This window comes from Gracilinanus agilis, chromosome 5 (genome assembly GCF_016433145.1).
Source record: "Gracilinanus agilis isolate LMUSP501 chromosome 5, AgileGrace, whole genome shotgun sequence".
Classification (NCBI taxonomy): domain Eukaryota; kingdom Metazoa; phylum Chordata; class Mammalia; order Didelphimorphia; family Didelphidae; genus Gracilinanus; species Gracilinanus agilis.
The window spans coordinates 12,236,713-12,262,335 of record NC_058134.1 but is presented as its reverse complement, the minus strand read 5'-3'; positions in this window follow the sequence as shown (position 1 = coordinate 12,262,335).

Sequence of the window (25,623 nt, the reverse complement as noted above, 5' to 3'; positions counted from 1 at the left end):
AGCCCTGGTCTTTTCTGTGCAAATACCTGGAATTCTTCAATTTTGTTGAATGCCCATACTTTCCCCTGGAAATATATAGTCAATTTTGATGGGTAGTTGATCCGTGGTTGCAGGCCCAGCTCTCTTGCCTTTCTGAATATTGTATTCCAAGCCTTACGGTCTTTTAGTGTGGAGGCTGCCAGATCCTGTGTGATCCTGATTGGTGCTCCTTGATATTTGAATTGTCTCTTTCTGGCTTCTTGTAAGATTTTTTCTTTTGCTTGAAAGCTTTTGAATTTGGCAATAATATTTCTAACCGATTTCTTCTCTGGGTCGAATATGGTGGGTGTTCTATGGATCCTTTCAATGTCTATATTGCCCTCTTGTTGTAGGACTTCAGGGCAATTTTGCTGAATAATTTCTTTTAGTACGGAGTCCAGGTTTCTATTAATTTCTGGGTTTTCTGGAAGACCAATTATTCTCAAATTGTCTCTTCTAGACCGGTTTTCTTGGTCTGTCACTCTCTCATTGAGATATTTCATATTTCCTTCTATTTTTTCAGTCTTTTGACTTTGTTTTATTTGTTCTTGTTGTCTTGAGAGATCATTGGTTTCTAATTGCTCGACTCTAGCCTTTAGGGACTGGTTATCGGCTATAATTTTTTGGTTTTCGGCTATAATCTTTTGGTATTCCTTTTCAATCTTGTCATTTCTGGTGTTCAATTTGCTTATCAGTTCATTTGATTTCTGAGCCTCACTTTCCAATTGCAAGATTCTACCTTTTAAACTGTTATTTTCTTGCCAGATCTCTTCCATTTTCCTCAAAATCTCAGTTTTGAACTCTTCCATAGCTTGTGAGGAGTTTTCCTTATTTGAGGAGGGTCCGGATGCTTGTTTGTTCTCCTCCTCTGTTTGCTCGGTTGTCTGGATTTTCTCTGTGTAAAAGCTGTCGAGTGTTAAAGACTTCTTCTTTTTGTTATTATTCTTTCTCTTCTGAACCTCCTGATGCTGATGCTGAGTAGCCATCATTAGCCCAGCAGCTTCTCAGCTTTATCCTCGGGCTCAGTGTCTGTTCCCAATCTATTGGCTCCTGAGGTCTGAATTCTGGTTTTTTCCAAGGTCAAGCCCCCTGGTGGGCCCTCTTGCTTGATCCTCTGCTGGAGGTTTCTTTACAAGTCTCAGGGCGCTGCTTCCACAGTCGTATACCCGTCTGCACTGGTTCCCCACTTAGGCTTAGTTCTGCCTCCACCCACGCCTCTACTCAGCCGGCACTCTGCGCCCAGCGTTCTGCTCCGGTGCGCGCGCTCAGATTTCGCGTGCTTTTTTTGACTTAATGGGGTCCTAAGTCTTGCTGCTGTCAGGAACAGGACCCGGAGCTGCCGATGACTCGATGGGTGCCCCAAACTTGCTCTATTTCTTTTTAGCTGGGTTCGGAGCTATAGGTGAGTGTGGAGGGTGTGGGGGTGGGGCGGTTGCTCAGCTCGCGATTGAGTGAGTGAGAGCCCTTTTTAGCCTGGAAATGTCTCGATTCCACGTACCTTCCACGCTGTGCCCTGTTGTGGGGTTCCTCTGTTCGTCTGGACTTGTTTTTATGTCCCCTTGAGGAGTTTTGTATGTTTCGGTCAGGAGAGGTTAAGAGCTGCTTCTTACTCTGCCGCCATCTTAACCCGGAAGCCTCACTCTATTTTTTGAATAGTTTTCCTTTCTGGGTTCTTATGACTCTGCTCTTACCATTTATCCTCCTACTTGTCTGATTGCTCCTTCTTAGTCTTTTTTTGCTTTATTTTCATTCTGCTTGAGTCCACTAACTATGGGCATTCTCCAAGTGTGGTGGCTGCTACTGCTACTGCTGCTGCTGCTGTTGCTGCTGCTGTTGTTGTTGCTTCCGTGACCACTGCCACTACCACCACCATCACCATTTCTGGTCCCACTTCTCCTTCTCTTCTAGTTTATAAGAAATTTGTTAACCCTTTAGCAGTCTACAGGCCACTTCTCAGAATAATATTTTTACACACAGAAAATAAAATATAGAGGATTACAAAGGAAATTAACTATATTAAAATTCAGGTATCAAAATACCAAAATTTTATGGAGCCTAAGTTAAAAAATTCTGCCTTATACTATCTAATTTGGTGACCTTATCAACTTCCACTGACTGAATTATCATGTCTTCTCAGATGATCCTCAAGATCTATATATTCAGCTCTAACTTCTCTAATGTGCTCCAGGTTCATTTCACCAACTACATCTTGAACTGGAAATCAATTATTAATTTCAAACTCAGCAGGTCCAAACATTGAACTCATTATCTTTCCCCCAGAATATTACAAGTCAAAGACACAACTATCCTTCTAGTACCTAGATTTATACCCTCAGTATCATCCTTAACTCCTCAATTGTATTCACCCTATCTATCCAACCTATTGTCAAGTCTTGTCATTTGTACATTTGAAATGTCTCTCATATATCTTCTTTGCTCCACTCATACAGATACTGCCCTGCTCTAGGTCCTCATCAGTTCTCAACTGTTGAAGTAGGCCTCTTATTAGTCTCTTCACCTCAAGTCTTTCCTAACTCTAAGCCATTCCTTTTTAGTTACCAAAGTGATTGTCTTTAAGTTCAGGTATGCACTGCTGGGTTTATAGTCCAAAGAGATCATAAGGAAAAAGACTTGTATAAAAACATTTATAGCTGCATTCTTTTTGGTGGCAAAAAGTTGGAAAACGAGAGCATGCCCTTCAATTGGGGAATGATAGAACAAATTGTGGCATATGCTGGTGATGGAAAACCATTGTGCTCAAAGGAATAATGAACTGGAGGAATTCCATGTGAACTGGAACAACCTCCAGGAATTGATGCAGAGTGAAAGGAGCAGAACCAGGAGAACATTGTATACAGAGACTAATGCACTGTGGTACAATTGAATGTAATAGACTTCTGTGCTGGCAGCAATGCAATGATCCAGGACAATTCTGAGGGACTTATGAGAAAGAACATTATCCACATCCAGAGAAAGAACTGTGGTAGTAGAAACAGAAGAAAAACAACTGCTTGATCATAGGGTTTGATGGGGATAGAATTGGGGATGTAGACTCTAAACCAGTGGTTCTCAAACTTTTTTGGCCTACCGCCCCCTTTCCAGAAAAAATATTACTTAGCCCCCTGGAAATTAATTTTTAAAAATTTTAATAGCAATTAATAGGAAAGATAAATGCACCTATGGCCCACCAGGGGGTGGTAGCACCCACTTTGGGAATCACTGCTCTAAACAATCACCCTAGTACAAATATATAGAAATAGATCTTGATCAATGACACATGTAAAACCCAGTGGACTTGTGCATCAGCTATGGGAGGGGTTTGGCGAAGGGGAGAGGAAGAACGTGTATCCTATAACCATAGAAAAATTTTCTAAATTAATTAATTAAATAAAAATTAAAAAAAAAATGTTCAGGTATACTCATATCACCCTCCACTGATCAAAGAGTTAAAGTGATTCCCTATTGTTATCAGGATCAAACATAAAATCCTCTTTTTTAGTTTTCCAACTTCAATTGACTTTTTCCTATCTTTTTCAGTCTTTTTACATTCTTTACATGATCAATGATTCATCCATTCTGGCTTTCTTGCTATTATTCAGCCATGGCCTCCCATGCCTGGAATGATCTTCTTCTACTTTCTGGTTCCTTTCAAGATTCATCTTCAATCTTATCTTCTTCAGGAGGCATTTTGGGTCACTGAACACTGTTATTAATATCTTCCATCTCAAATGACTTCTATGTACACTAAATTAATCTTATTAGTGCATAGTTGTTTGCATAGTGTCTCCCCTATTAGAATATGAGCTCTAAGAGAACATAGACTCTCTTTTGCCTTTATTTGTACTTGGGGTGTCTAGCCTAGTGCCTAGTCCATAGAAAGCTCTTAATGACTGACTGTTTGGCATATTCAGGTGTTTCTGGTCTTCACTGATATCCATTATTCTCTTCCAATTCAAGAGAGAAAAGAATAATTACTAGATGACAAAAGTAGCAAGCAATATTTCACACAACTTGTGAATTTTTCTAGGCCAGTAATCCAGTTTGAGACCCATGGGGGAGATTGCTGTCCTTATGGCAAATAAACCTAGATCTAGGAAGAAGGACTGGGCCTCTTACTCCCAAAGAAGTGTGACACCTATTCTACAACTTACAGACTTAGTCACCTAGAGCATTGAGAAGGTCTTGCCCATGGTTACCCAGCTTGTATGTATCAGAGAAGAGACTTGAACTCCTGATTTTCTGGCTTCAAGGACACTCCTCTAGCTATGAAACTACACGGTCTCTAATAAAAAGCATGAATCTTGATAGTAAATAAACAATAAAATGAATACAAGCACATTTCCTGAAAATAAGTGACCCGAATCATTTCTACAGAGAAGAGATGACTTTGTTTCCAGGGAAAAAAAACTTAGTGAGAACACAGTAAGAATTAATTTCTCTTTCCCAAGTGGGAACTTTGGGCTGTGTTCTTAGGTGCTAGAGACTTACCCATTTGAACTTTAATCCGTGAATGCCTACTCAAAGAATACTGACTGAGAGGGAAGGGAAACTCAGCAGTTCAGTAAAGAATCAAGTGGAGTTAAGCAGCATGGCCCAAAGCTTTAACACATGAGTCATTATAAGTCATTGGAAAGAGCTGAAAGTCTCCCTGTTTGAGGCACAAAAAGATTAGTTGAGCATCAGTGAAGTGTTAGGGGTTTGGACATGACCCAACAAAGCTGAAGGAGTTATGCTGACAAACTAGATTTTTCTCTTGTAAAACAACAGCCAAGACATATCACCCTCAGAATTGGTGACGCCTATTACACATGAGGATCTAAGTGACAGAGATTTAGTGTAGTCTGGAAGAGACCCTGTGGGAGGGCTGGGGGCTCACTGCCTTAGTAGAGTCAAGAATTCTCAATGGACTTTAGAAAAAAGCTCTGCTCTGCTCTGCTACCAGATCTGAAGACATATTGAAAATGATTACTACCAAATGAATATTATACTTCCTTCATTAATGATTATCTCACTCCCAAGCTTCTTTTCACTGACCTAGGTCCAAGCCTCTTGACATCTTAATAGACAGTCTTTGAGAACTGCGGCTCCATTGCTTCAATAGCTCTGATTTGGATATTTACTCAAAAGATGCACACCCTTCCATAACAGCCAATACTATCCAACTCTTGTCCAGATCCTCTAATAACTTTGCCACATGTATTCCACCCAACCTTCATTTTCTGTAGGAAATCTTAGAGGTGAGATTTGAATGCATATACTATACAAATAGAACCAAAACACTACAGAACAAGCCTCAAATCGGAGCAAAGAATAAGTATGGCATTAGCCAGAGAGACTCTTGGGAAGCTTTAAAACAGAAATGATGACAATAGGTAAATCTTACTCCTTTTGCATTTGAGGTTATATGCTACAATCTGTTCATACCCAGTGTTCTGTCTTATTGCCCTTTGTGGGGAAGTTATTTCTGATTCCTTTGAGACTGCAACTTTCTATGTCTAGAAGCCATACAAGAGAGAGAGAATTAGTGTGACTGGGGCAAGCTTGGGGATAAGCATGTCTGCATTGAGCTAGGTAGGACTTCAGGTAACTATTTATAGTCTAGACATGATCACTGATGAAACTCTTTTACCTGAATAGCACCAAGACTTTCTTGGAGCCATCTTCAGGGACTAGAGTTACATAGGTTTCTTGTGACACATTTATTATGTGGTGAAAAAGAATTTATTAAGTGTTTAATATGTGTCAAGCACTTTGTTAAAGGTAAAAAAATCAACATAAAGCCCCCAATTCCACAATTTCTACTGTGATGGAATTGACATGTAAATGGTGAAGAAAAACATCTAAATATATGGATAAATCAATATACACAGAGTAGATGGACAAAATTCTAAAAAAAAGGCATCAGCAGCTAAGAGTGGAAGAGCAGAAAAAGGGCTTCCTATTAAAGGTGGGATTTGAACTGAGTCTGAAAGAAAGGCAAGGAAATTAAAAGGGTTAGCTGACAGAGCAGAGCATTCCAGGCATGGGAAATATCCATTGCAAAATCTTGGTTTGGGGAAATGGAGTGTCCTTTGAAAGAACTGCAAAAAGGACAGTGTAGCTGGTTCCGAGAATGTTTAATTTTTTTTTTAACCCTTGTACTTCGGTGTATTGTCTCATAGGTGGAAGATTGGTAAGGGTGGGCAATGGGGGTCAAGTGACTTGCCCAGGGTCACACAGCTGGGAAGTGGCTGAGGCTGGGTTTGAACGTAGGACCTCCTGTCTCTTGGCCTGACTCTCACTCCACTGAGCTACCCAGCTGCCCTTCCGAGAATGTTTAGAAGGAAGTAGAAAGACCAGACCTTTGAAAGGGACTAAGTTATGAAAGGTGTTAATTGCCAAACAAGAGATTTTTTATAAGTAACAGGGAGCCACTCACTGGAGCTCTTTGAGCAGGGCAGTATAACAAAATGGGACTCTCATTGTTGAGGGGAGGATATAGGAATTAAAAAGATATCGGAAGTTTTCTGGAGAGATGTGAAGAGGGAAAGGAGAAGTATAAAGGCTATGTGAATGGAGACAAGGGGCAACATAGAAGAAATGTTGTGAAGTTATGAGAAAAAAAGAATTTGTCGATGGGTTCAATCTGAGGTTGCAAAGTTGAGTGACTGGGAGGATAATGGTGACCTTGATGATGATACTCAATTTAAGAAATGGTAAGGGTTTTGAGCAAAAGATAACATATTCTGGTTTTAGTCTACTATTTCCAGAGAGATCCCCAAGAATCCACTAAGTTGTGTTCATACCCTGAAGTTGTGAGGTACCCCTTTGAAAGATCTTCCCATTGTAAAAATATAGGTATATATTGAAGAGAGTTTGATGTCAGAAAGAGTGACAGACCTGGTGTGAATTTCTGTCACCTCCCCTCTCAATACTCTACTTTTGCCAAAGACAACAGAGCAGGTTTCTCTGGAATGGAGGATGTCCAGAGAACAGGAGACCCTAGATGCTAAAGGGAAGGCTTTTCCTATTTGGGTGGTAACATTGGTTGATCAAGCTCAGACCCTCTCCCTACAGAAGCCTCCCCATGGCCAATGTCAGCACCAGAGGGAGTCTTGTTCGAAATGGAGTCTGAGCAAAGCAGCTGCTCAAACCTCTTCCCCTCTTTACCTTGTGTAATGACTTCTCCTTGATCTGCCTGCGAATTGGTAACACAGAAACCTTAAACTTATTAGGAAACTATAATTTAAAAAGCGAAGAACTTTAACAAAAGAAATAACAAAAATTTTACATGGTCCGGGCCACACAAAGAATCATTCAGTGCTTATGACAGGATAGGTATTGAAGGAAGACGCTCTTGGCCACACTACATGAATGTGAAAACAGTAAACGAATGGGAGCAAAGCAATACTGGGTTGCTAGTTCCAACAATGGAGAATGTTACACCTCCAAAAGAAACCCGTATGCAAGTGGATATTGATCCAATACACCTAGCAAAGTCACTGCAAGGGTTTTAGACTGAGTGTAAATAAGGAACATAGAGACCATCATCTGCAAAAGTGTAAATTCCATGCAAACCACAATCTAGAATAGCAGAGTTGCACGGAATGGGCTTAATACAACAAACAGTACTCCTGGATTACAACTTGTACAACATCAAACCAGGAGATAAAGATATACATAAAAAATTTCAATAGAAAATTGCCTACAGACATAAAATGGACTGGACCACATGAGGTATTGCTTACTACCCCAACAGCTATAAGAATTGCAGGGAAAGACTTATGGTTCCACTGTTCCCATATAAAACCAGAAAAACCCAACACTACAGTAACAGAAATAAAAGAAGAAGCTAATGAGACAAAAGATAATACTGAGAAATGAAAACAAAACAAATAAATAAAAAAACTAAAATACACTACAAAGAAAGAACAGTGCCACATAATGTTCCAGATAATGAGATCCCAGCAGTCGACTCATAACAGAAGTCAAACATGCCACAGCAACAAGAAGAAGACAAGTTCCAGCTCAGAGGAAAAGATTTTAAAGCATCCCAGAGGAAAAGCATCAAGAAAAGCTGCCAGAAAGAAGAAACAAAGAGAAAAGCTGAAATGGACAACTAAGACTTTGAACTTTGAACTTTGTATATACAAGAAGAGGACAGACAGAAAATAGGACTTATATGTAAGACTAAGTGTGGCAAAAGCATAAAAAATTATTTTCATATATTAGGGAAATAGCATGTAACACTACATAGCTTGGAAGAAAGAAGGCATCCATCAGTGAACATGAGAAGTGAAAATCTGAAGAAAATTGGTAAATATTCATTCAATACAACATTATTAGACACAAAACATAAAATCACAAACTGACATATATTTGGAGACCTCATGTAAATAAACAAGTGTCTGAAATTGCATTTATGCAAAATTATAAAATTGTATATAGTTAGTTCCTTAAGGTCATAGGTAAATAGAAAGATCAATAGATATTTCTATTTGACTAACATCAGAATTAGGGAACAAGGTAGATTATTGTATTATATGTAAATTATCTCGGAAAATAATGTATTTGTTGTACTTAGGTTAGTAACCTAGTGATAGGGTCTAGAAATATGTCACATAGCATGTACATACACTGTATATAAGAATGTTATAGATTAGACTAGAGATAACTTACAAATCCTTAGACAGCAAACTAAAGACTTTCTCATGTGTCTTTTCTCCAAGAGGCAGCACGGTGTCTTGGTAATAGCTCAGGGCTTGGTTCACATTCCATCTTTGACACTTACTAGATGTTGCATGATTAAGGGCAAGTCTCTTCACCCCTCTAGCTCTTTCTTCCTTTATAATGACACTTTTAATGACTTTCTGGCTGTGTGACTAGACAGCTAGATCATTACCTTGTAAACAAAGGTCTGCCTAGTCAAAGCTATGGTTTTCCCAAGAGCAAGTTATGATTGCTAGAATTTGAATATAAAGAAAACTAAACACCAAAAAATTAACTTTGTTGAATTGTTTTGCTGGATCAGACTTCTGAGAGTCCCTTAGACAGCAAAAAGATCAAATCAGTTATTGCTTAAAGATATTAATTCAAATTATTCTCTGGAAGGTCAAATATTGAAGCTAAATCTAAAATACTTTGACTACATAATGAGAAGACAGGACTCAGAAAAGATTTCAGTGCTGGGAAAGATTGAAGACAAGAAGAGAAGGGGATAGTACAGGGGGAGATGGATAGTGTCATGGAAACAAGGGACACGACTTTGGACAGACTTAAGGAGATAGGAGAGGATAGAGGGGCTCTCCCTCCCCTTTCAGGTTAAGAGTAGGCACAATTTATCTCTTCAATTTGGAAGAGAATGCCTTTGGAATGCTGATGGAACACAAAGGAATGAGTCTTATGGAGCTTAAGGATAGGTATAAGACAGCAATTTGGCAAGTGAACCCTCACAGGACTGTCAAACCATACCATGCAGGAGTCTATTCATTTCTCTTACTTTTAGGGACAGTAATGACTAATAGGAAAAATCAAAGAAAATGTCCTTGTATTTATGGCTCAGAAAAACAGATGCTCATTCAATCAAAAGCATAAGTTACTAAATAAGTACTATGGATTTTAAAGCGCTGTCTTAAGTTTTGGAAAAACTAGGATAAGACAAAAACAAACAAACAAAAATGCAATACTCCTTATACTCAAGGAACTTACCATCTACACAGAACATATGATGATTTGAGGAAAGAGAGAGAACTAATTGTTAAGTCAGGATTCTTCACCTTTTTTCTGTTATGAATCCCTTTGGCAATTTGTTGAAGATTGCATTTCTTAACTGGAGTAATATTTTTAAATACATAGGATTATAAAGGAACTAAATTACATTGAATTATGGTTATAACCCATCCCCCCTCGACCCCAAACAATTCATTGTACTACAGGAATTCCTGAATTAAAAGGAAATAAAAAGACTTCCAGGTTAAGATGACTGCAGAGTAGAAGCAGGGCATTTTACTCTCCTAACTGACCGATACAGCATACCTCCAAAGGACAAAAAAACCAAATCCAGATGAAAGAAGGGACACCTCAATAGGGTGCAGTATTGAAGGTATGTGGGATTTGGGCATTTCCATGCTATAAGTGGGGGAATAGCTCCCATCAAAACGTGAGCTAATCAAACCTCCCCCACCCCATCCACAGTACTAGAGTCAGAGGCTGTGCACCAGAGTTAGAATGAGTGGGGGTGCAAAATCTAGCTTCTTGGCAGCTAACTGGGACCACCAGGAGCTTGTCCCTGAGAGCAGCCAGACTTGAGACCCCAGAATGCTAGAGAGCACAGACGTTGGGCTTGGGAGTGGAGCTGAGAGAGGCAGTGGACAGTGGAAACAGCTCAGTGCACTGAGACTCAGGGGAGAACCCCAGGTGGAGGAGCAAGTGTGGGCCAATTTCCAGGCTCTGGGCAGCAGACTAGGATCACTGGGGGCTTGACCCTGAGAACAGCTACACTAGAGACCCCAGTTTCAGTGGAATTAATCCTGAGAGGGAAGAGTAGCTAGATGCATTGGGATATCAAATGCTATCTAACCCTATAGATAAAGTCAGAAGGGATAAACCAAGGAGGGCAGTGGTGTGGGGAGTTCATAAAGGGAGAGTTAGAGAGGGGGGAGAGAATTCATTAGGCCTTAAAAAATAATAAGAGAGGAATAAAAAGGGAGGGGGTGGAAAGGTAAGTAAACCAAGGGAGGGCAGAAGGGGGACTGATTTAAAACAAATCACTGGTTTAAAAGGAAATAGTGTAAGAAGAAGGGGTAGAACTAGGAGAGGATACCAAAATGTTGGGGAATACATAGCTGATAATTATAACTCTGAATGTGAATGGGATGAACTCATCCATAAAACAGAAGCAAATAGCAGAGTGGATTAGAAAACAAAATTTTACCATATGTTTTCTACAAGAAACACACATGAGGCAGGTGGACCTACACAGGGTTAAGGTCAATGGCTGGAGCAAAATCTTTTGGGCTTCAACTAAGAAAAAGAAGGCATGAGTGGCAATCATGATTTCTGACAAAGCCAAAGTAAAAATTTATCTGATTAAAAGAGATAGGAAGGTAATTACATCCTGATAAAAGGCAGTATAGACAATGAGGAAATAACATTACTCAATATGTATGCACCAAATGGTATAGCATCCAAATTTCTAAAGGAGAAACTAGCAGAGCTCAAGGAGGAAAAATATAGTAAAACAATACTAGTGGGAGATCTAAATATTCCTCTATCAGATCTAGATAAATCAAACCAAAAAATAAATAAGAAAGATATAAGAGAGGTGAATGAAATCCTAGAAAAATTAGAGTTAATAGATATTTGGAGAAAAATAAATAGGGACAAAAAGGAATACACCTTCTTTTCAGCTGCACATGGTACATTCACAAAGACCGACCATGTATAGGGCATAGAAACATGGCAAACAAATGCAAAAGAGCAGAAATAATAAACATAACATTTTCAGATCATAATGAAATAAAAATAATAATCAGTAAAAGCACATAGAAGGGCAAATCAAAAACTAATTAGAAATTAAATAATATGATTCTTCAAAATAGTTTACTGAAAGAACAAATCATAGAAACAATTAATAATTTCATTGAAGATAATGACAATGATGAGACATCCTACCAAAATCTGTGGGATGCAGCTAAGGCAGTACTCAGGGGGAAATTTATATCCTTGAGTGCATATATTAAAAAATTAGAGAGGGCAAAGATCAATGAACTGGGCATGCAAATCAAAAAACTAGAAAGGTAACAAATTAAAAATCCCCAGTTAAAAACTAAATCAGAGATTATAAAAATCAAAGGAGAAATCAATAAAATTGAAAGTAAAAGAACTATTGAATTAATAAATAAGACTAGAAGCTAGTAATTAAAAAAACAAATGAAATTTACAAATTAGTGGTCAATCAAATTTTAAAAAATGAAAGAAGAAAACCAAAGAAAACCAAAGATGAAAAGGGAGACCTTACCTCTAATGAAGAGAAAATCAAGGCAATCATTAAAAACTATTTTGCCCAATTATATGGCAATAAATATAGCAATCTAGGTGATATGGATGAATATTTACAAATATATAAATTGTCTAGATTAACAGCAGAAGAAATAGAATACTTAAATAATTCCATATCAGAAAAAGAAATTGAACAAGCCATCAAATAACTCCCTAAGAAAAAATCCTCAGGACCAGATGGATTCACAAGTGAATTCTATCAAACCTTCAAAGAACAACTAATTCTAGTACTATACAAACTATTTGACAATAATAAGCAAAGAAGGATTTCTAACAAACTCCTTTTATAACACAAATATGGTACTGAACCCAAAGCCAGGTAGATCAAAAACAGAAAAAGAAAACTACAGATCAATCTCTTAATGAACATAGATGCAAAAATCTTAAAGAGAATACTAGCAAAAAGACTCCAGCAAGTGATCATGAGGGTTATTCATTATGATCAGGTGGGATTTATACCAGGAATACAAGGACGGATCAACTTTAGGAAAACCATCCACATAATTGACCATATCAACAAGCAAACCAACAAAAACTACATGATTATCTCAATAGATGCTGAAAAAAGCTTTTGACAAAATGCAACACCCATTCCTACTGAAAACACTAGAAAATTTAGGACTAGCAGAGCCTTTCCTAAAAATAATAAATGGTATATATCTAAAACCATCAACAAACATCATCTGCAATGGTGATAAATTAGAAGAATTCCCAATAAGATCAGGAGTGAAACAAGGATGCCCACTGTCACCTCTATTATTTAACATTGTACTGGAAACACTAGCAGTAGCAATTAGAAAAGAGAAAGAAATTAAAGGTATTAAAATAGGCAATGAGAAGACCAAGCTATCACTCTTTGCAGATGATATGATGGTCTACTTAAAAAATCCTAGAGATTCAACTAAAAAGTTAGTGGAAACAATCAACAAATTTAGCAAAGTTGCAGGATATAAAATAAATGCACATAAATCATCAGCATTTCTGTATATTTCCAACACATCACAGCAGGAAGAGTTAGAAAGAGAAATTCCATTTAAAATCACACTAGGAAATATAAAATACTTAGGAATCTATCTGCCAAGACAAACACAGGAATTATACGAACACAACTACAAAACCCTTTCCACCCAATTAAATCTAGATTTAAACAATTGGAAAAACATTGATTGCTCATGGGTAGGATGAGCTAACATAACAAAAATGACCATTCTACCCAACTTAATTTACCTATTTAGTGCTATACCTATCAAACTACCAAAAAACTTTTTTATTGAATTAGAAAAAAAAAAACTATAACAGAGTTCATTTGGAAGAACAAAAGATCAAGGATATCAAGGGAAACAATGAAAAAAATACGTTGATTCTAATCAGAGAAGTGGGATACTGATGTGGTAACAGAGTGTCATCACCTAATGGTTTCTTTGTAATGAGTCAGAAGGGGGCAGTGTGGTGTTGGCTGGTTTAAAAAATCTCCATTTCCCTGTGCACTAAGCCTTGTAGACCATCAGTTACTTGAGAAGTGGATTCAATTCAGGTTTGGGGCTATTGTGGAGGCAACCCCCATAGAGAGGATGGATGGCAGCAGTTTCTCCACCCCACTCCACTGACCATGGCATCCAGCTACCTATCCAAAGGGAGAAACTCTATCCAGCAGATGGAGAGTCAATTCTAGAGATTGCTCCCTGCCCCCAAACCATTGCCTTCTGTCTTAGAACCAATATGTTTTTTTTTTTTTTTTTTTTTACACCCTTGTACTTTGGTGTATTGTCTCATAGGTGGAAGATTGGTAAGGGTGGGCAATGGGGGTCAAGTGACTTGCCCAGGGTCACACAGCTGGGAAGTGGCTGAGGCCGGGTTTGAACCTAGGACCTCCTGTCTCTAGGCCTGGCTCTCACTCCACTGAGCTACCCAGCTGCCCCCACCAATATGGTTTTAAGGCAGAACAGTGTTCATGGCTAGGCAATGGGAGTCACACAGCTAGGAAGTATCTGATGTCAAATTTGAATTCAGGACCTCTTGTCTCTAGGCCTAACTCTCTGAGCCACCCATCTGCTCCCCAGTTCTAGAGATTTTAAGGCACAGGTGAGGCAGCAAATACACACATTCCTGATAGACATGGACACTGACAGGGAGTTGCACAATCTGGAAGTTTTTTCAAGGACTGAAATCTCTGGGAGCAAAAAAGACAGCTAGATAGATACTCCAGGGAGAGTTAGCCCTATCAAAAAAAAGCTAAACCCTGAAGAGAGAAGAGCCTGGGAAACTCAACTGAGCTGCCAGCCAAGAAGAGGTGTGTCATCAAGTGAGCAATTCTGTTTTTATTTCATTGTGAAAGACAATGTCAAAGCTGCCTAGCTGTGGGATCTTGAATTTGGCCACATTCATTTCCTAAATGTATGCCTCACTATCTTTGTATTCTAAGTTTGTGACTTCTCTTCCCCAGAGGTTGATTTTATTTGTGGAAGAGTGTGCCCTAGATTGATCAGAAAATTGTTTTGTAGCTAGAGTTTTTAGTGTTAAGTAAATACCTTTTGTAATAGTTAATCACATGTCCTGACTGAATGTTAATAGGAATCACATTGGTGGGGACTTGGGTGCTATACTTTTAAAAAGGTAATTATACACACCAGATCCTGGGAGTACCTTTGGGGACTCAACCTATATGAGTGAATGAAAGTTAGGAAAGCAGCTAAGAGGATGCAGAGTATGTCAGAGGCAGTCCCTGAATCAATTCTATCAGGAATCCAGGAGTCCTCAGAGACAGAAATGACAAGGGAGTGAATTCCAGGGATGTGAGACAACCTCTGAAAAGGCACAGAAGTGAAAGAGGGCATGCCTTGGCTGGGGAATACTAAGTAGGCCAGTTTGGCATGAGGGAAAAGTGTGTGAGGGAGTAAAATGTGAAATCTGCCCGGGAAGGTAGCCTGAGCAAGATTTCAATGGGTAGTAAAGACCAAGCTGAGTAGTTTGTATTATATCCTAGAGACAGTAGCTTCTTGAGCAGGAGAAGAACCTGGTCAGAGATGCTCAAGGTTGTCATAAATTCCTGTTTCCAATCTCTAGCACTGTAACTGCTATAAATGCTACTTAGAGAGTATAGATTTATATAGATTATAGATGCCTAGGTTATATTTTACAGGTTCCTAGATCTCCTCGGCATCTCAAAGGTCATGTAGTCCAAAGCCTCCTTTACTGACCTGGTCAGAGATTTTAATGAGACCCAGAATAGCACTTTAGTATCATCTCCTGCTTGAGTTTTAATTGTACCCACTTCACTCGAATTAGGAATTCATAACATTCATCTGCTTTCTTGACTTCTTAAGTGACATATTAATAGAGAAGGAAATAAAATTGTGTGGCTTGGATGGTTACTTTCTTGGATTTTGTTATAAACAGTCAATCAAAAAGCATTTATGAAGACCTTACTGTGTGTGGGCACTGTGGAGAATGCTGGGAATATGAAAAAAGAAAGTCAGTCCCTACCCACAGGGAGCTTACATTCTAATGGGGGAAGGCAACTCATAAAATAGAGATGAAGGGGAAGGAGGAGAGAGGAAACATAATGAAGGAATATGGAAACTACAACCTTGGGAGAATTGAAGAGATGGTTGGCCTGGGCACCTTCCTTAAATGGAAGATCTAGAAGGAACTCTGAGGAAGAAGTCATAGGAATGGAGGCCACTTCTAATGTGTAAATTCCTGGGTCAAAGTGGTTTTCCAAGAAGAAGAGTATTCTGGCAGATTTCTGGAGAAGTTCAGAGCAAAGCCTGGTCAAAACTGAAGAAGAAACAAGATCCAAGAAAGGAGACAACCATGAAACTCTGACCTAAGATGTATTGATGGAAGAAAAGGGAGATTGAGATGTTGACACAAGGAGGCCAATTATACCTATCATGGAAGCTTTCTGGGTTAAAGAACATGATCTGAATATAGCTCCCCCAATCCTCTTATTTTTTTCATTTTTTATATACAATATGATTTTACATATTCATTTTTTGACATTTTGCAACCCATGTTGTCTTTCTCCCTTCTTTTGCTCCCCCAGAATACATGTAATATTATGTAGATTATTAACATACAATAGATTTCCATGTTCATCATATGATGAAATAAGACACATATTGCTTACACTAGGGAAAAATCCATGGAGGAAATAAAATGAGGAATGGTATGTTTCAGTCTACACTCAGACTCCATCAGTTCCTTCATTGGTGGTGGATAGCCTTTTTGTCATGAGTCCATTGGAGTTGTCCTGGATCCTTGTCTTATTGATAACAGTTAAGTCATTCACAGTTGATTATCATACATTATTGCTCTTACTGTATACAGTGCTCTGGTTCTGCTCACTTCACTTTTTATCACTTCAAATAAGTCTTTCCAGTTATTTTTGGGATTGTCTTGTTTGCCATGTCTCCCAGCATGATAGTATTTCATTATAGTCATATGCTGTTTTTATTCTCCTCTTCCTCCTCCATAAATAAACACACATATGTAAATGTATACAAATATACTTCTGTATATGCATGTGGTTTTATTGGTATAGAACTTTCAGTGTAGAAATGTTCTCCATGGATACAGATCAGCATTTAGTCGATAGTTTCTAGTCAGAAAAGAAGTATTTAGACTCCTAAGAGCTTAAGTATCTTGTTCAGGGTAACACAGTCAAGTTGGGTCAAAGGTTAGGCTCGTACCCAGATCCTCCTGACCTGGCCCTATGGCAATTGCTTTATCCACTATATCATGCTGTCTCTCATAAATAATAAAGAGATAAAATACTCACTAAGTCCCAGACACTCCTACAAATGATGAAACCCTCCTGGATCAAGTGCTTTACAAAGTAGATCCATATTCACTGCATATCCATCTGCTAGAGCCATAGGAATATGTTCTAGAACTTGAGAATACATTTCTTGCTTTAACATTTAACCCTGTTATCAATCAATTGATTTGAGCGAACTCACCCTTGGAAATAGTTCATAGGCTTTAAAATCTGTGACGCATCTCCCTGGGCTCAATTCAAGAGATTAATGCCACCTCAGAAAAAACCCAGAGAGATATTTGATTTTCATCTGAGATTTAGAAGGGGCAAATTCAATCTTTAGATGGGGTGAAGATATCACGTCAATGAAACACGTTCCCAGCCGAGAGACGTGTCAGCCCGCGTGATCCGATGAGCCCACAGACTCTTAAAGTCCAAATTCAGTTGTGTCTCATTTGAGGTTACTTACCTTGGGAGGAGACACGTGCAGCATACAGGAAGAGGCATGTTTTCTTTTCTTTGACTTAGAAATGAGGCCATAAGATGAAGAATTTCCAAATCATAGATATTATATCAGCAGATGATTGGAACATAACCATCAATGTCTCACAAGCATTTATTAAACACTTATTCTCTGCTAAACACTCTACTAGGCCCAGAAGGTGCAAAGGAAAAGGTGAGAGGATCCCTGGAGCTTATGTTCCTTCATAATGAAGCAAAAAGCAAAAAAGAAAATCAGCAAAAGTTTACACAAAATAAATACAAGAAAAACAACAATCCTCTCTTTCCAGCTCTGTCGGCTGTAAGACGTGGAAATCGGCAGCTTCTGAAGAACTGAGAAGGACGTGGTAGGCACGAGACCACCTTGTGAACAAGGAAGAACAAAGGGGAAGAGATAGCCAAGGAGTCTGCGAGCCCCAAAGAAGCAAGATGGTCCGAATGCCGAGAATGGGGGAATCGTGTGTACGATGGCTTCACCAGCTACATAAGACCAGAAGAAAACTAGGAGAGCCCTGAGCAAACAGGGGGGAACCTCTGGGGTAACTCTGGGAGCATAAGGCTGAGAAGAGTGCTGGATGGACAGGCTCGGAAGGGTGACTGGCCACCTAGACTATTGGAAAAAAATTCCTGAGCCGATGAACTCATGGATGATTCAGTCATGACATCCTGGGATGGAGGGAAGAATGAACCAAGATGCTGGAGACTTGCACACTGTATGGATTAGAATAACTTTATATTCGTAAATCGTGGTGGAGCATAAATCACAGCAGTCCTAGGGGCAGGCAGGAGGCAGCTTCACCCATTGTGCCTCCAACATTTACTGGCACTCTAACACTTGGCCAGCAGTCTCAGGCCAGAGAAATGCCATCCACATTCTCAGATTCTTGCCCAAGAAAGAAATGCCCCCAAATGTATGTTTCTGAGACTATGATGGCCCGAAGCCACCCTGCTCTTGCTGGGTCTCTCCAATCTTAGCCAAGCTGAGCCTTAGGCAGGAGACACAGACCCATCACTGAGACTCCCTTGTCTGTCCTTTGATGCCCTCGTAGGCTGGCATGCCCAGCTCCAATCAGGCCCATTGGCACAGCTTTACTTCTCCAGGAAACAAAGAGGAAGAGGTCTTCTGTCAAACACATTCCCTGTGGAGTAACAGGCTCAGAGAGAGCCCTCAGAAGGATAGAAACTGTGTGTGAAGAGGAAGCAGAGAGCTTAAATATGGATTCTTACAAATATATTCAAAATCAAGGCGATGGAATTTCTTAGAATCTGGTGCGATATGTGAGCTCCTGGAGGTGGGCTTCAATCACCATCCTGTAGGTGATGGACATTGTGAGACTGATATTGCAGAGAGGGATTCAAGCTGCAGAGGGGGGTTCAGGCTACACTTCAGAATTCCATAGGGCCCCCCGAGAACTCTGAGAGAGGGGGCAGTTAAAGGCAGTTGGAGCCCAGGGAGGAGAGTAGGCAGGTCACTGAAGGCGTTTGGCATCATCAAAGGGGTTCCTTTAGGAAGATGAGGGAATTCATTAGTGGTATCAAAGATGGATTAGAGTAAAGAAAAGATTGGAGCTTGGAATATGAGTCTGGATGTGGAAAGAGAACTAACTGTACATTCAGGGTTCAAAACCCAGCTTGGCTACTTCGGATCTATTGTGATCTTGGATAAAAATCAGTTAGTTATCTAGCATTTATCTATTTAAACCCCTTATTTTCTGTCTTACTAACAAGGCAAAGAGGGTTAAGTAACCTCTCATGGTCACACATCTAGGAAATATCTAAGGTCATATTTGAACCTAGTTCCTCCCGACTCCAGGTCTGGTACTCTGTCCACTGTGCCACTTAGCTGCCTCTTGTCTAGCGTTTATCAAGCACCTACAGGGAAAGGCAAAATACAGCCCTTAGTGCCAAGGAGCTCACTTTTTAAATGGGGGAGACAACAGGCAAACAACTCTGTACAAACAGGACAAAGATGGGACAAATTGGGGATAGCCTTGAGGGAAGACTCTAAGATTGGGAAGGACTGGGAAAGGCTTTTTTAAAAGGTGGGATGTTAGCTGAGATTGGAAGGAAGATGGGAAGTTGGGAGGCAGAGACAAAGAGGGAGATGGATAGGGAGTAGAGTGAAAATTCCTGGAGAGGAGAAATGAAGTGCTGTATTCAAGGAATAGCAAGATGGATTTACTGGATTGCAGACTCTAAGAAGGAAAATTAATTTTAAGAAGACTGGAAAGGTGAGAAGGGGCTAGGCTATGAAGAGAATTAAAAGCTAAATGGGTGATTTTATATTTGATCCTGGGGGCAAAAGGGAGTCACTGGAGTTCATTCAATAGAGACATGATATGGTCAGGTCTACAATTTAGGAAGATCAATTTGACAGCTGAGTGGAGGATGGACTGATGGGAGGAGAGATGAGGCAGGTATAAAGACCAGCAGGATTTTGTAATAGTACATGCAGGAGGTGATGGGGGCTTTACTAGGATGCTGGCAGTGTCAGAGGAGAGAAGGGGGTGTATCTGAGACATGTTACAAAATCAGAAAAGGTAGACTTTAAGAACTGATTGGACAAGGGTGGGTGAGAGAGTGTGTTGTTAAGCTTAGTTTGTGAACCTGAGTGTTTGGGAGGTATGATATAAGATAGTTACAGGGAAGTTAAGAAGACATGAGGGTTTGGGGGAAAAGAAAATGAGTTAAGCAACTATGTGGTGCAACAGACAGAACTCTGGTCCTGGAATCTGGTCTCAAATTCTACCTAGATAGGTGATCCTGGGCAAGTCACTTAACCTCTCTTTGCCTCAGTTTCCTCAAGTATAAAATGGGAATAATAACAGCACCTACTTTTCAGGGTTGTTGTGAGGATCAAATGAGACAGGAATTATAAAGTTCTTGGCCCAGTACTTGGAGGACAGCAAATCCTTATAAATGTTAGATAACATTATTAATTCAGTGTTGCACATATCGAGCATAAGATATCTACAGAATATGCTGCAATTCAAGATGGGAGACTGGAGGTCAGGAGAGAGTTTTATTGTTGTTCAGTTGTTCCAGTAGTATCTGACTCTTTGTGATCCCATCTAGGGTTTTCTTGGCAAAGTCACTGGAGTGATTTGTCAATTCCTTCTTCAGATCACTTTATATATGAGGAAACAGATCAATAAAGTTAAGTGACTTACTCAGGGCCACACAGCTAGTAAGTGTCTTTCTGACTCCAGGTCTGTTGCTCTGTCCACTGTGCCATGTAGTTACCCAAATGATTTGTAGAAATAAATCAGAATCATCTGCATCGATGATCCATGGGAGTTCATGAAACAACCAGTGAGATGTATAATAGGCAGTTAGAAATGTAAGACTGGAGGTTGGGAGAGAAGTGAGGACTGGTCAAGTGGCTCTGATAGTCATCTACAAAGAGAAGATAACTGAAAACACTAGAATGGATAGGTCCAGAGTGAAACAGCCTAGAAGGAGAAGAAACAGAACAGAACAGAGCCTTGGGTGACTGCTACAGCGAGTGGGAATGGCACAGATGAATCTCCAGCAAAGGAGAAAGAGGTGCAGCCAGAGAGGACCTGGAGGGAACAGTTGCAAAGATTGTTGAAACCATGATGAATATCTAGAAAAGGCCATTAGATATGGAAATTAGGAGATTGTTACTGATTTTGGAGAGAACAACTTTAGGGAAATAGTAAGGCCAGAAGCCTGCCTGCAGAGAAGTAAGAGAATGAGAGGAAAGGAAGCAGAGGCACTTATTTTGATGCTTTTTTTCTTTGTCACTTGGCCTCTATTATTGGAAATGGTTGGAAAATGAAAGGGTTAACCAAGATCCCTTTCAATTCTATGGAACCTACAAGGCTGTTGTGGGCATTCAGGCATGGGAGAATGAGAACTTGGACTGGATTGCCAGCACTGGTAAAAGAGAGCAAGTAAATATACATCCCCTTGTATTTGTTTTGTGCTCTAAAATCAGCCAAACCACCCATCAATCAAGGAACATTTATTAAGTGTCCGTTATGAGCCAAGGTATCATCCTAGTCAGTGGTCCTAGAAATCAAACAAACAAACAAACAAACTGAGACCATTCTTGCCCTCAGGTACCTGAAATTCAGCTGAGTTGCACTAGACAAGGTCATATTGGATCTTGGACCTGGTATCCCATTTATAGTTTAAGGACTGGCATAAGATTAGATTACAGAGGAGATGAGTCATGAGAAAGAGGACAATGAAAATAGTATTTAAAAATAGCACATATGGTTCAAGCCCCTCATCTCTCCCTATTTTCATCAAAACTAGACATATATTTTCACAATTCTTTTTTTTCTTGAGCTGGATCCGTTTCCAATCCCTCATTTATACCAGTCTGAGTGTTGCAGAATAGAAGCCATTTTAAAGGGAAGACAAACTGGGAACACTGTTTTCTAGAGAACTCATACTCAAAGCTTCATTTCACAAGATGCTCCGAAGACTTGGAAAAGATCCGCACTCATTTCTTTTCATTGAATTTATTCCTTCAAGAAAAACCAGAACAAGATTTTGCTTGTTTACATTCTCTTGTAAACAATTCCCGGCTCACAGAGGCGCCTGCATCTTTGCCAGCCTGGGAGCTGAGGGAGAGGCAGCTTACAATGGCCTCTTTTAGAAGTGCCAGTGCGCGGAAAGGCATCAGGCTGGGCTGTGTTCGTTCTCAGCCGAGGCGGAGGAGCAGATGCTGGCCTCCAGGTGTGGCCAGGTGTTCAAATCTCTCTTGTGATAATGTCGCCTGTCTTTGTGCCCTGTCCTGATTGGGTGTGTGAGTTTGAAGATGGGCTCTTTTCCTGAGACTTCTGCCTTTACGGAGCCAACCTGATTCTACTGTCCTTGCTACTCTCGATTCAATTCAATTCAGTCTACTTTATTAAGAATAAAGATAACACCTACAATAAATATAGTATTTTAGGGTTTCCAAAGCACTTTACTATCATCTCATTTTGTTCATACAGCTCTAGGAGGTAAGTGTTATTATTATTCCCATTTCTCAGCTGAGGAAACTGAGGCAAAAATGTTCAATGACTTGCCCAAAGTGTCTGAATCCAGATTTGAATTCAAGTCTTCCTGCCTCCAGACCCAGTGCTCCATCCAATGTGTCCCTAGGGTGCCTCAATTCAATGAATTATAGTATTCAGAGGTCGATGATGAACATGGACAAGAATGGCTTACCTGTGTGTAAGCATCTTGGGATTGTTAAATTAGCATACTCTCTTCCCATTGGAGTCCAACCTGCTCTCTTCCATTCATTTCTAGAATGGCCTACAAATGGAGGGGGACTAAACCCCAGACAGGCAACAGACCCTAAGACACAGCAGCTTTCCAAGGCTGTCTCCTGAGGCAGTGGCATCTCTGTTGGTGGAAGGTGCGTAAGTATAGATAAATCATGATCATGGATACCAGTTGAAAACATTACGGCTACAATGAAGAGGCCAACCAGGCCTCCAAACAGCTGATACCAGCAAATACAAATTTATTGCCAAAGGGACAGAGGTAGGGGCTAAGGAAAACACCGATGGAAAATACAAGCTCATTTGTAAAACCGTACCAGGGCAAATTCTGAGCAAAATCAGTAAAGGGCAATAAAGGTGTAAGTAAGTCTATTGGAAAGTTTTGTGTGAGCTTCAACTGACTTGAAGTTAAAAAAAAGATTGTGGGATGGTTTTATCACTTCCTGGCAAATAGATAAAGGAAAAATGGAGGCCGTGTCAGACCTTGTATTCTTGGGCTTAAAGATCACTGCAGATGGCGAGTGCTGGCAGGATCTTAAAAGATGCTCACTCCTTGGAAGGAAAGCTATGGCAAATCTGGGCAACATCGTACAAAGCAGAGATGTCACCTCACTGAGAAATGTCCACAGAGTCAAAACTATGATTTTTTCCTGCAGCAATATATGGTTGTGAGAGTTGGAGTATAAAGAAAGCAGAGCATAGTATCAATGCTTTCAAATTGTGCTGCTGGAGAAGACTTTTGAGAGTTCCTTGGACAGTAAAGAGATCAAAGTAATCAACACTTAAAGAAAATAATTCAGACGATTCATTGGATAGCAAATCACAAAGCTGAAGTTTCAGTCCTTCAGTCACATAATGAGAAGACAGGATTCACTGGATAAAGTCTTGATGTTGGGAAAGACCAAAAGAGAAGAGGATGACAGAGAATAATAAGATGGATGGATAGTGTCACGGAAGCAATTAATATGAGTTTAGACAAGCTTTGGGGGACAGTGGAGGTTAGAAGAGCCAGATGTGCTATGGTCCATGAGGTCATAAAGAGTTGGATTAAATGGCTGAACAACAAACTGAACTGAAAAACAAACTGAACAAGAACAGGGCTTAAAGTGCTAGAGAACAGGTAGGAGGCATCAGAGTGCACGACATATTGAGCCTAAAGTCAGGAAAACCCAATTTCTTTTTAGGCCACTAGGAGCAACAGACTGCACAGAATACTGGGTCTAGAAGTAGAAATATCAACAAGCATTTATTAAGCACTACACACCAGTTACTATATTAGGCAATGGGGTCTTCTGATTCCTAGACCCTGGTGGGGCTTTTTTCTCATTGTACTATGTTTTCACAACCCTTTTCTTTCTTTCTTTCTTTCTATTTTCTTTCTTTCTATTTTCTTTCTTTCTTTCTTTCTTTCTTTCTTTCTTTCTTTCTTTCTTTCTTTCTTTCTTTCTTTTTTTTTATCAGCAGCTTTAGGAAACAACCTAGTCCCCTTCATTTGGGAATTTCATGAATTAAGGACTACTTGGGATCTTAGAGGTCACTTGCCCATCTAATAATCTCACTGATTTTTTTTATGAAGAGTTAGAGTCAAGGAAGTTAAAGTTTTTACCTTAGAGCACTGGTAGTGAGTATGAAAAGTGGGATATGGATGAGTTCTGATCCTGGAGCTAGGTTCCATGTTACCCGTAGCTACTGTATAATTAGCTGACTTTGACAAAGCACTTTAAGATTTGCAAAGTCTTATACATGCATTATTGCTTTATTTTTGTAACAACTCTATTACAAAGTGAATATTACCAAATTTCTAATTTTATAGATTAGGATGCTGAGACCCAGTTGAGTAGCTTGCTCAAGGTTACACTGGTACATAATAATAGAGGCAACATTGAACCCAGGTCCCATCTGATGCCATGTCCATCATTCTTGTCCACTGAACTATGCTGCCTTTTTGGTGCAATAGAAAAGACAGGACTTAGATTTAGGGCACCCTTGAGCTGAGCATCTATTTCTCCTTGAGGTCAATTCTCTGGACCCCAAATTTACTCCTATTCTTCTAAATGAAATGTCTAAAATATCAGGTATTTCTTAAAATGTTGCAAAACATCAAAAATAAAGGAAAAGCATAATCTAGTGTAGCTAATGAACAGCCATGTCAAAGGCCTGGCTATCAAATAGAACCTGATGATATGGCAAAAATTCCTCCATGTATCTTCTATCAGGATTTAAAGGATCGTCCCATATATGAATATTACATGGAATGGTGAGAAAGATGTTAGAGTCCAGGGACTTGGGCTTGACTCCCACCTCTGCTGCTCCTTATTATTAGGAACTTGAACAATCTCTCTTGCTCCCATTTCTTCTTTGATGGCATTAGGGATTTGGATGGATAACCATAAAGTCTCTTCCAAATCTTAGGACATTAATAATAGAAACCATATTATTATGTTATTCGGTGTAGAAAAACCTTTAAGAAATGACTTTACTTATGTTTTCTGCTGACTTGCCAACTGTGTGCACAACAAAAGGTTAGGGATGAATCATGCAAGCAAAAAACACGTTTTTTGGAAGTAGAGTTAATATTATAATAAAGATAAAATGGAAAATCTTCCACAGAGAATAGTAGTTTGTGATACAGAAGGGTAGGTACATTCATTGTTATCATTAATCATACTCTGTCCATCTTTGAGAAAAAAAGACAAACAACAAGAAGTGCAGCAATTCTAGACCATCCAACTTTAGCAAGAAGAGAATAAAAAGTCTTAAAATCAGTTAGTCATTTGATTATCTCCAATTTATCCTATACAGAGCTTATAGAGATTATAATCTTGACAACAGAGAAGGTCTGAAACTTTTCTTTGCATCCTCTGTGCTTAGTAGCATATCTGGCACATAGTAAGTGATTAAGAAATGCTTATTGACCGATTGACCAAGGCTAGCTATAACAATATGAAAAAAAGGAAATAAAATAATAAAAACACTAGAAAAGAGGAGATTAAAATTCCATTATGTGTGAATGAAACAACAATTTCATTGGAAAACCCAGGAGAATCAACAAAAAATAAT